Source organism: Molossus molossus, unplaced genomic scaffold (genome assembly GCF_014108415.1).
Source record: "Molossus molossus isolate mMolMol1 unplaced genomic scaffold, mMolMol1.p scaffold_m16_p_7, whole genome shotgun sequence".
In the NCBI taxonomy this organism is placed as follows: domain Eukaryota; kingdom Metazoa; phylum Chordata; class Mammalia; order Chiroptera; family Molossidae; genus Molossus; species Molossus molossus.
This window is the reverse complement of record NW_023425401.1, coordinates 36,670,244-36,679,444: the sequence shown is the minus strand read 5'-3', so window position 1 is coordinate 36,679,444 and position 9,201 is coordinate 36,670,244.

Sequence of the window (9,201 nt, the reverse complement as noted above, 5' to 3'; positions counted from 1 at the left end):
AATTTTTGTCAAGAGATTTCCATTATCTTTCCCACCCTTTGGAGAAGGATTGGTGTCAGTTTTTACTCCTCAGGCAGTTCATTTTTTAGAAGGAAACACTTATTACGGGCTGTGGTTAATTATCACTCATCATTATGGGTGAAATGGAATTCAAACTTATGCCCCTACCCCCACCCTTATGACTTTGCTTAGGTTAGAGTCCTGTTAGCAGCCCCGCTACTGGGAACCTTTTTAGCTCTCTCCAAACCATTCTACCACCCCCCCCCCACCCCACCCCACCCCCCACTTTTTACACTTTTATTATTTCTTCATTGTGTTAATCTTCATTTATTTTTTCTTTCACTAAAGTATATATATTCTACTCTGCATCTCTCCCTCTGTTGTTTCAAAAATTAAGAGCTATTTACAGAAAAAAAAAAACTCATCCTAGATATTTTTTCAGAGTATTTAGAAACAGTTTGCAGTTGATGTCTTTTGGGGGGTGAGGGAAGAGAAAATATCAATAATGATAAATTGAGCTAATTGTGTAAAAAGGAAATGAAAAGCTGTATTCAAGTCACTTTTTATTGCACTGATGACATGGAATATATACTTGTAGTGAATGAGCATAATTAACATTTTAAAACTGAAAAAGTAGCACAGATGAAGGCAAACAAATGTTAAAAGAAATCATAAGTGGGTTAGAAAGGAGAGAAAGAAGACACCAAAAGTTTAACAGACTAGGCCTTCAGGACATAAGGCGATACATTTATTCTGTGCTCAGACGGTAACCATAACATTGACATATCACTTAACCTACATGTCTTCATCAGTGTAAAAGAGGGATCTTACCTAGAGACCTGTTACATCTCCTTTGCTCCTGACGTTTTTGATGCATTCAACAGCAAAGAATATTTATTGGATTCTTATTTACTATGTACTAGGCATTGTGGAGGCAGTGATGGACAAGATAAACCTGGTTCTGCCCTAGTGGAACTTTTTGTCTGGTCGGGTAAATAATAGTAAATAAAGAAACAATTATATAAGATAATTACAAAGGAAACTTAAGAGCTGAAAAGAAAACAAAACAAAACTGTAATGATTCAATCTATACAAGAGACATAATAGCAAGTGCTAAATTCCCTACATGGGAATGAGATTGGTCTTTTCTACTTCCAGTAAAGGATGCTATGTCTAGACCATAGGGAATAACAGTCATACAGAATAGTATTGAGAAGTGTGCAGGGGCTTTCGAGCTCATTGAGGGCCTTTTAGGTTATGGTCAGGAAGGTAAGCTATAATTCTAAGTGCCACAGAAAATCACTGAATTTCAAGGAGTGGAGAGACATCATCTTATTTACGCTTTAAGATGATCTTAGCCGCTTTGTGGAGAATGGTTTGGAAAGAGGCAAAGGAGAATGTAGAGAGAGACCCATTAGAAAGTGTTTCCAGAATTTAGATGAGAAATGATAGAGACTTGGATTAAACTGGTGTCAGTGGAGAGGGATTTAAGAAATATTTTGGAGAACAGGACTTGTGGATTTTATGTCAAGGGCGAGGGAAAGCAAAGACTTAAGAATGAGTGCCAGACTTTTGACTTGAGCAACTTGTGGGAAATGAGAAAATTTGGCCCAGACCTTGTGGCTCAGTGAATTGAGAGGTCCTGGTTTGATTCCTGGTCAGGGTACCTACCCAGGTTGTGGGCTTGATCCCCACTGGGGATGTGTAGGAGGCAGCCAATCCATATGTCTCTCTCACATTGATGTTTCTATCTCTCTCTCTCTCCCTCTCTTTCTAAAAAATAAAATTTAAAAAATCAATAAAAACAGTTAAAAAAGGAAAGAAAGAAAGAAAAAAAATGAGAAAATTTGGATGAATGGGAACAGGTCTGGTTGGAAAAAGAGTTACATTTTAACCTGTTGAGTGTGAGCTGTCTCTAAGGAGATATAACCACAGCCCCTTTGGAAGGAGGAAATGGATGGTCTCCAGGAGATGACAGGCTGTCCTTTGATAGGTGAAGTTGGTGATCGTGAATTTAAGTGAAACTAATGAGCTCTGTTGTCTGATTTTTCTTCAGCAACCTTCACCAACTTAGATACGGAAAATGGATAACTGGATTCTTCCAGGCCTTGGTTATTGCCAAGTGGACGTGATGGAGAGTAAGAGAGTTTTCCTAGTCTATTCAGGCAGCTATAACAGAATACCATAGACAGGGTAGCTTAAACAATAAACATTTATTTCTCACGATTCTGGAGGCTGGGAAGTCCCAGATCAAGGCACTGGCAGATTCTGTCCAACGGGGGCCCACTTCCTGGTTTATAGTGCCATCTTGCTGTGTCCTCACGTGGCAGAGGGGAGAGAGAGCTCTCTAAGGTCTGTTTTATAAAGGCCCTGATCCCATTCATCAGGGTTCCAGTCTCATGATCTAATCACCTCCCAAAGGCCTTACCTCCTAATACCTTCACATTGGGAGTTAGGATTTCAACATATAGATTAGTGGTCAGGGAGCACAAACATTTAGTCCATGACAAAAGTCAATCTCTGTGAGCCAGTGAAGATAAATATACACTATAGAATCTTGAATGGGTAAAGTGAAACCAGGAGGATGTCAGTGGAGAGTGAGAAAAATATTGGGTCAATGAATCAAATTTCTTCTGCTCTCTAGATTTATCAGTGTGAATATTTGACTAAGACTATTGGAAGGCTAGGAGATAGTGTTTGGAGATATCAGAAAGTAAGTCACTGAGATGGGGTAGAGGCAAAGATTCATTGCCTTTGATGAATAAATAAAGAGGCAATGAAGTTGAATGTTTCATCCACTTGAATGATGAAGTACGGTATAAGGATGACAACGGTTGGCATAAAGGAAGACTATGTATGTATTTAGGACCTAAGTCACCAGTAATAAAGAATAAATTAGAAGTCAGTAGATAACATCAGTGAGTATGGGGAGAGGATATTATGAGATGCTGTGAGCCTCAAAGGAGTTGGGTGTTTGCAGGTAAGAAAAAGAAGAAAGGTTCAGATGTGGCCTTGCAAAGTTAAAAATTTACCTACCACATCTCATGGGCCTAGAGGATTACATTTTCTTTTTAACATATGCAAATCAGCAAGTTGTGAATGTCATCAAGATCGCTGAGGATACAATAGTCACGAGGATGTAAAATGTAGCATAGGCAATGTGGTTAATAATGCAATAACTATGTATGGTGCCAGGTGGGTACTTGAAAAATCAGGGGGGCCACTTTATAAAATATATAATTATCTAATCACAATGCTGTATAACAGAAACTAATATAAAATAATACTGAATGTAAACTATAATTGAAAAGATTTTTAAAAGATCTCTTTCAGAGTTACTGTCATCTAATAATCAATGCTCTAGATGTTTATATGTGAAACAAATTAGGTTCTATTTTTCAAAATTAAAGCAGCACCACAGCTGTCATTTGGCCAGAGGAATGTCAAGAAACCTTTCAAAACTGAAATTCTTAGGAGGCCATGTAGCTGAGTGTAATCAAATTCTCCTACCTTGATAATCTTCAAGTGTTAGATGTATACAGTGAGTTATATGTCAACTCAAGAAGACTGTGACCTTGATATTTCAAGGAGCCCATGTGCTACTTAAATCACACTTCAGATTGAGCTCATAAAATTGAAGTGTCATAGTGTTAACTATAAGATAGTGATATTAACATTATTATATCACTTCAAGACTTGGAGACAAACGAATTTTAGTGTTGTAAAAGACTGCAGGAGTCAAATACAACCTCTTTGTTTTCCATTTGACAAAGGAAACAGACTCAGAAAACAAGTGGATTTCAGAAGTCTAGGCCTGTTCTTTCCTCTCGACACCACATAAACAAAACTTCCATAATTTCCACAGTAGTCTTCTAAGTTATTTAGTCTGATTTTCTGTGAATAACACCAAATGAAAAGGTAACAGATTAGTCCAAGTGTGGCCCATACCAGGATCACAGGCATCACCTGGGAGCTTGGGAGAAATGCAAAACCTTGAGCCTCATTCCAGAACTAGAGAATCTGACTGTGCATTTTAACAAGATTCCCAGGTGATCATATTCACATTAAAACTTGGTAGATGCTATTCTAGAGCCAGACAGTCCACTTGGAAACTCTCATCTGCTCAGGTCAGCAGAACCTACGATGTCTGGAGAACTAAGGAGAAAAGTCCTGTGTCAGACAGAAAGAAGAGATACCTCACCAGAACATTCTGAATTTTGAATGTTATGCAACAAGAGGAACAAAGTATGCTGTGTAATGGGGTGACATATCAAGGACTGTCTCTGCCCTTTGCAGAAAGTGAGGAGAGGAATTACAAAATAGTGAGTGGATCTACTGATACTGTTACTGTCTGAGTGGAAAAGGGGAAGGACTGCACTCAAATTCTTCAGCTCCCCCCATTCAAGGGCAGCTGTTATTCTCCTTCTAGTGTTATTTTTCATTATTACAAATGTGGACCCTGAGAAAGAAATTACCTACTAAAAAGGGCTCCCAGTGGCTGATTGGGCTCAAATTTTAAAATAAATGAAAGACCAGAGCTTAGCAGCCATTTCTACATAGGGGCCTCTCATGCAAATTGTATTTCAGGGTAAAGCCTGCACTGAACTGCCTGCCAGCACTGTTTCTGCCATCAGAACTGGCCCTTATAAAGGAGTTCCTGAAATTATATTTCAACCAATAGGACTGAGGCTCTCCCCCTCCCCCTTCAATTGGTTCTGCACAGCTGTATCCCCATCAGCTTCTTCACTGACCAATCAGTGTGGCTCCATTCTGACCAGTCAGGACAGTGCCTTTTGGACCAATCAAACTGCCAGGATTTGGAGTCCTCATCTGCATGAAGACAGAATAATCAGAGACCAAGGGCAGGGACTTCTGTCTATATAAGTCAGTTCTCCTTTAACTCTGAGAATGCACTTTCCCTTTCCACTAAAGACTGTGTTTTGTGGCTGGAGCAGAGCAGACAAGTGAGGGCCAGAACCGACTGGAACAGAATGGAGCAGACTAGCTCAGGGCAAAGCAGACCAACGTGGAGCATAGCAGACTCACTAGAAACAGAGCAGAGCAGAGTAGTCTAGCCAGAGAGCGTCCTCGCCTTAGGGTCGATGTATCTCTCTCACATCAATGTTTCTATCTCTCCCTTCCTCTCTCTTCAAAAATTCAATAAAAACATATTTTTTAAAAAAAGAACACTGATGGAAGCAGGATTTTTTGAAAGAGGCACTTTACTCTTGGCCAATTCGGTTAAAATTTGAGTAAAAACAGTTATTGCTGATGAATGTTCTAAGATTGGATTGTGGCAGTGGTTGCATAACTATAAATTTACTGAAAATTATTAATTTATAAGTGGGTAAATTTTATGATGTGTAAAGTACACCTCAATAAAGGTGTTTTTTCTTTAAGTTGTTGTGTATGCTTCAACATACATGATTTCATCACGTTAAGTAGAGAGCTAGGAAGCCAGTGCCTGTTTTGTGTAATTGGAGTGTCGGCACCTAGCCCAATGCCTAGTGGATAGAGCTGAATATGATATTGGGTGGGTCAAAGGTTGGGGTTGGATGGATGGATGATCTTGGGTTGTGTCTTGATTTCTAAATTGAGGTCGATTACCAGAGAGCCCTAGACTTTATAGCGCTCAGTGGGCCTTGGTGCCATTTGTAACCTGTTTTATGGTATGCCACTGAAATTAGGGAAATGAGTTTGTGTAAAGGTTAGAATACCAGGCCTTTCACTTTTTTTACTTACAAGTGATTTACTGCAGTGCAGAAATAGTTATATTTGCTAGCCAATAGACATAGGCATCCTTATCTCAAAGTACAATCTGCAACAAGGTCATTGGATAGGGAAGTTACCTGAGCTGTGCTGTGACCCACTACTGCCAGCTTGATTTCAGACATACCTCTTAGTCATGTTAACTTGCAGTGTTAGGAAAGCCCAGGTAGGCGCACAGCACATGGCTCTGCTTCACAAAGGAGGGTACAATGTGAGGAGGATGGAGGGATGTATATAGCATTCTCCTCTGTCCAGTACAGATAAAAAAAATGGGTGGGGAAGTATGGAGGGAGGGTGTTGCTTTTTTTTTTTTTTATCCTCACCCGAGGACATTTTTTCATTTCTTGTTCCGATAGAGTAGGAGGGAGAAAGAGAGAGAGAGAGAAACATCGACATGAAAGGTACACATCGAGTGGCTGCCACCCGCACGACCCAACCAGGGCCGGGGACAAACTGCAACCGAGGTACATGTGGGAACCGAATCCTGGTCTCTCTGGACCGCAGGCCGACGCTCTAACCGCTGAGCCAAACCGGCCAGGGCGGGAGGGTGTTGCTTTAAGTTATTGAAGAGGATCCTAACATTTTACTAACTGAAGTCCTTGGAAATACACTTTTTACATATTTAAATAGTATATATTTTTCTGTGTGTATTATGTTTAGACATTTTAAAATATATTCTATTGTTGACAATATTACAGATGTCCCCCATTTCCGCCCCCCCATAACCCTCACAAGCCTTCACCACACTATTGTCTGTGTCTATGGCTATGTTTATAAGTATATAAGTTCTTTGATTATCTCTTCTTGTCCTCCACCCCCCACCCCCCACCTCACATGAGATATGTCAGTCTGTTCCTGTTCCATTCCTCCACGTCTTGGGTCTTATTTTGTTGTCAGTTCATTTTGTTCATTAGATTCCACAAATAAGTGAGATCATGTGATATTTGTCTTTCTCTGATTGGCTTATGTCACTTAGCATAATAGTCTTCAGGTTCATTCATGCTATCACAAAGGGTAAGAGCTCTTTTTTTACAGCAGCATTGTATTCCATTGGGTAAATGTACCACAGCTTTTTTATCCATTCATCCACTCATGGGCTCTTGGGCTGTTTCCAAATCTTAGCTATTGTAAATAACACTGTATGAACATACATGTACACATATATTTCTGATTTGTGTTTCAGGGTTTTTAGGATATATTCCCAGAAGTGAGATCGCTTGGTCAAATGGCAGTTCCATTTTTTTTTTTTTAATTGATTTTTAGAGAGAGAAGAAGGGAGAGGGAGAGAGAGATGGCAATATTGATGAGAGTGAACATCGATTGGCTGCCTCCTGCATGACCCCCACTGGGGATCTGGCCCACAACCTGGGCATGTGCCCTGACCAGGAACTTCTTGGTGCATGGGTTGATGCTCAACCAGTGAGCCATACCAGCTGGGCCCATTTTTAATTTTTTGAGGGAACTTCTTACTGTTTTTCCACAGTGGCTGCACCAGTCTGCATTCCCACCAGCAGTGAACTAGAATTCCCTTTTCTCCACATCCTCACCAGTACTTGTTTGATGATTTGTTGATGGCAGCCATTCTGACAGGTGTGGAGTGATATCTCATTGTCATTTTGATTTGTATTTCTCTGATGTGACTTTGAGCATTTTTTCATATGTCTGTTGGCCATCTGAATGTCCTGTTTGGAGAAATGTCTATTCAGGTCCTTTGCCTGTTTTTTTTTTTTATCCTCACCCGAGGACATTTTTCCATTTTTTTGTACAGACAGAGTGGGAGGGAGAGAGAGGAAGAGAGAGAGAGAGAGAGAGAAACATCGATGTGAAAGGGACACATCGAGTGGCTGCCACCCGCACGACCAACCAGGGCCGGGGACAAACTGCAACCGAAGTACGTGCCCTTAGCGGGAACCGAACCCGGGTCTCTCCTGACCGCAGGCGGATGCTCTAACCGCTGAGCCAAACCGGCCAGGGTTTTGCCTGTTTTTTTAATTGGATTGTTTGTCTTTCTTTTGTTGAATTGTATGAGTACTTTATATATTTGGGAAATTAACCCCTTATCAGATGTATCATTGGCAAATATGTTCTATATCGTGGGTTCCCTTTTCTTTTTTTCCAATTTTTATTAATTTATTTTTGTTACAGATGTTTCTCCTTTCCCCTCCAGACCCCTTCCTCCCCGTGCTGCCCTTCCAACCCCTAGCATTGTTGTCTAGGTCCATTGGTTATGCATACATGCATATAAGTTCTTTGGTTCATCTCATTTATCCCCTTCCCACCCCTCTACTCTGAGGTTTGTCAGTCTGAACCATACTCCCTTCTATGTCTCTGGGTCTATTTTGTTCATCAGCTGACCTTGTTCATTATATTCCACAAATAAGTGAGGTCATGTGGTATTTGTCTTTCTCTGATTGGCTTATTTTGCTCAGCATAATACTCTCAGGGTCCCTCCATGTTGTCTCAAAGGATAAGAGATCTCTCTTTCTTGCAGCTGCATAGTACTCCATTGTATATATACACAACAGCTTTTTTATCTACTCATCTATTGATGGACACTTGGGTTGTTTCCAGATCTTGGCGATTGTAAATAGTGCTGCTATGAAATAGGGGTACATATATTCTTTCTGATTGGTGTTTCAGGCTTCTTAGGATATATTCCCAGAAGTGGGATCACTGGGTCAAATGGCAATTCAATTTTTAATTTTTTGAGGTAACATCATATTGTTTTCCATAGCGGCTGCACCAGTCTGCATTCCCACCAGCAGTGTATTAGAGTCCCCTTTTCTCCACATCCTCGCCAGCACTTGTTGTTTGGTGATTTGTTGATGGCGGCCATTCTGGCTGGTGTGAAGTGATACCTCATCATTGTTTTAATTTGCATCTCTCTGATGATAAGTGATGTTGAGCATTTCTTCATATTCTTTTGTCCATTCCCTTTTCATTTTGGTGGTGGTTTCTTTTGCTGTGCAGAAGCTTTTTTAGTTTAATGTAGTCCCATTTGTTTTGTTTTTTTTCCTTTGTTTCTCTTGCCATTAGAGGTGTATCAGCAAAATTTCTGCTAAGTGAGATGTCTCAGATTTTACTGCCTATGTTTTCTTCTAGGATTTTAATGGTTCATGACTTACATTCAAGTCTTTTATCCATTTGAGTTTGTTCTTGTGTATGGTGTAAGTTGGTAGTGTAGTTTCATCTTCTTGCATGTGTCTGTCCAGTTTTCCCAGCACCATTTATTGAAGAGACTGTCTTTACTCCATTGTATGTTCTTGCTTCCTTTGTCAAATATTAATTGGCCGTAATGGTGTGGGTCAATTTCTGGAGTCTTTTTTGTTCATTGGTCAATATTCCTGTTCTTGTTCCATTAACAGGTTGTTTTGATTACAGTGGTTTTGTAGTATAGTTGGATATCCAGTATTATTATCCTTCCTACTTTGT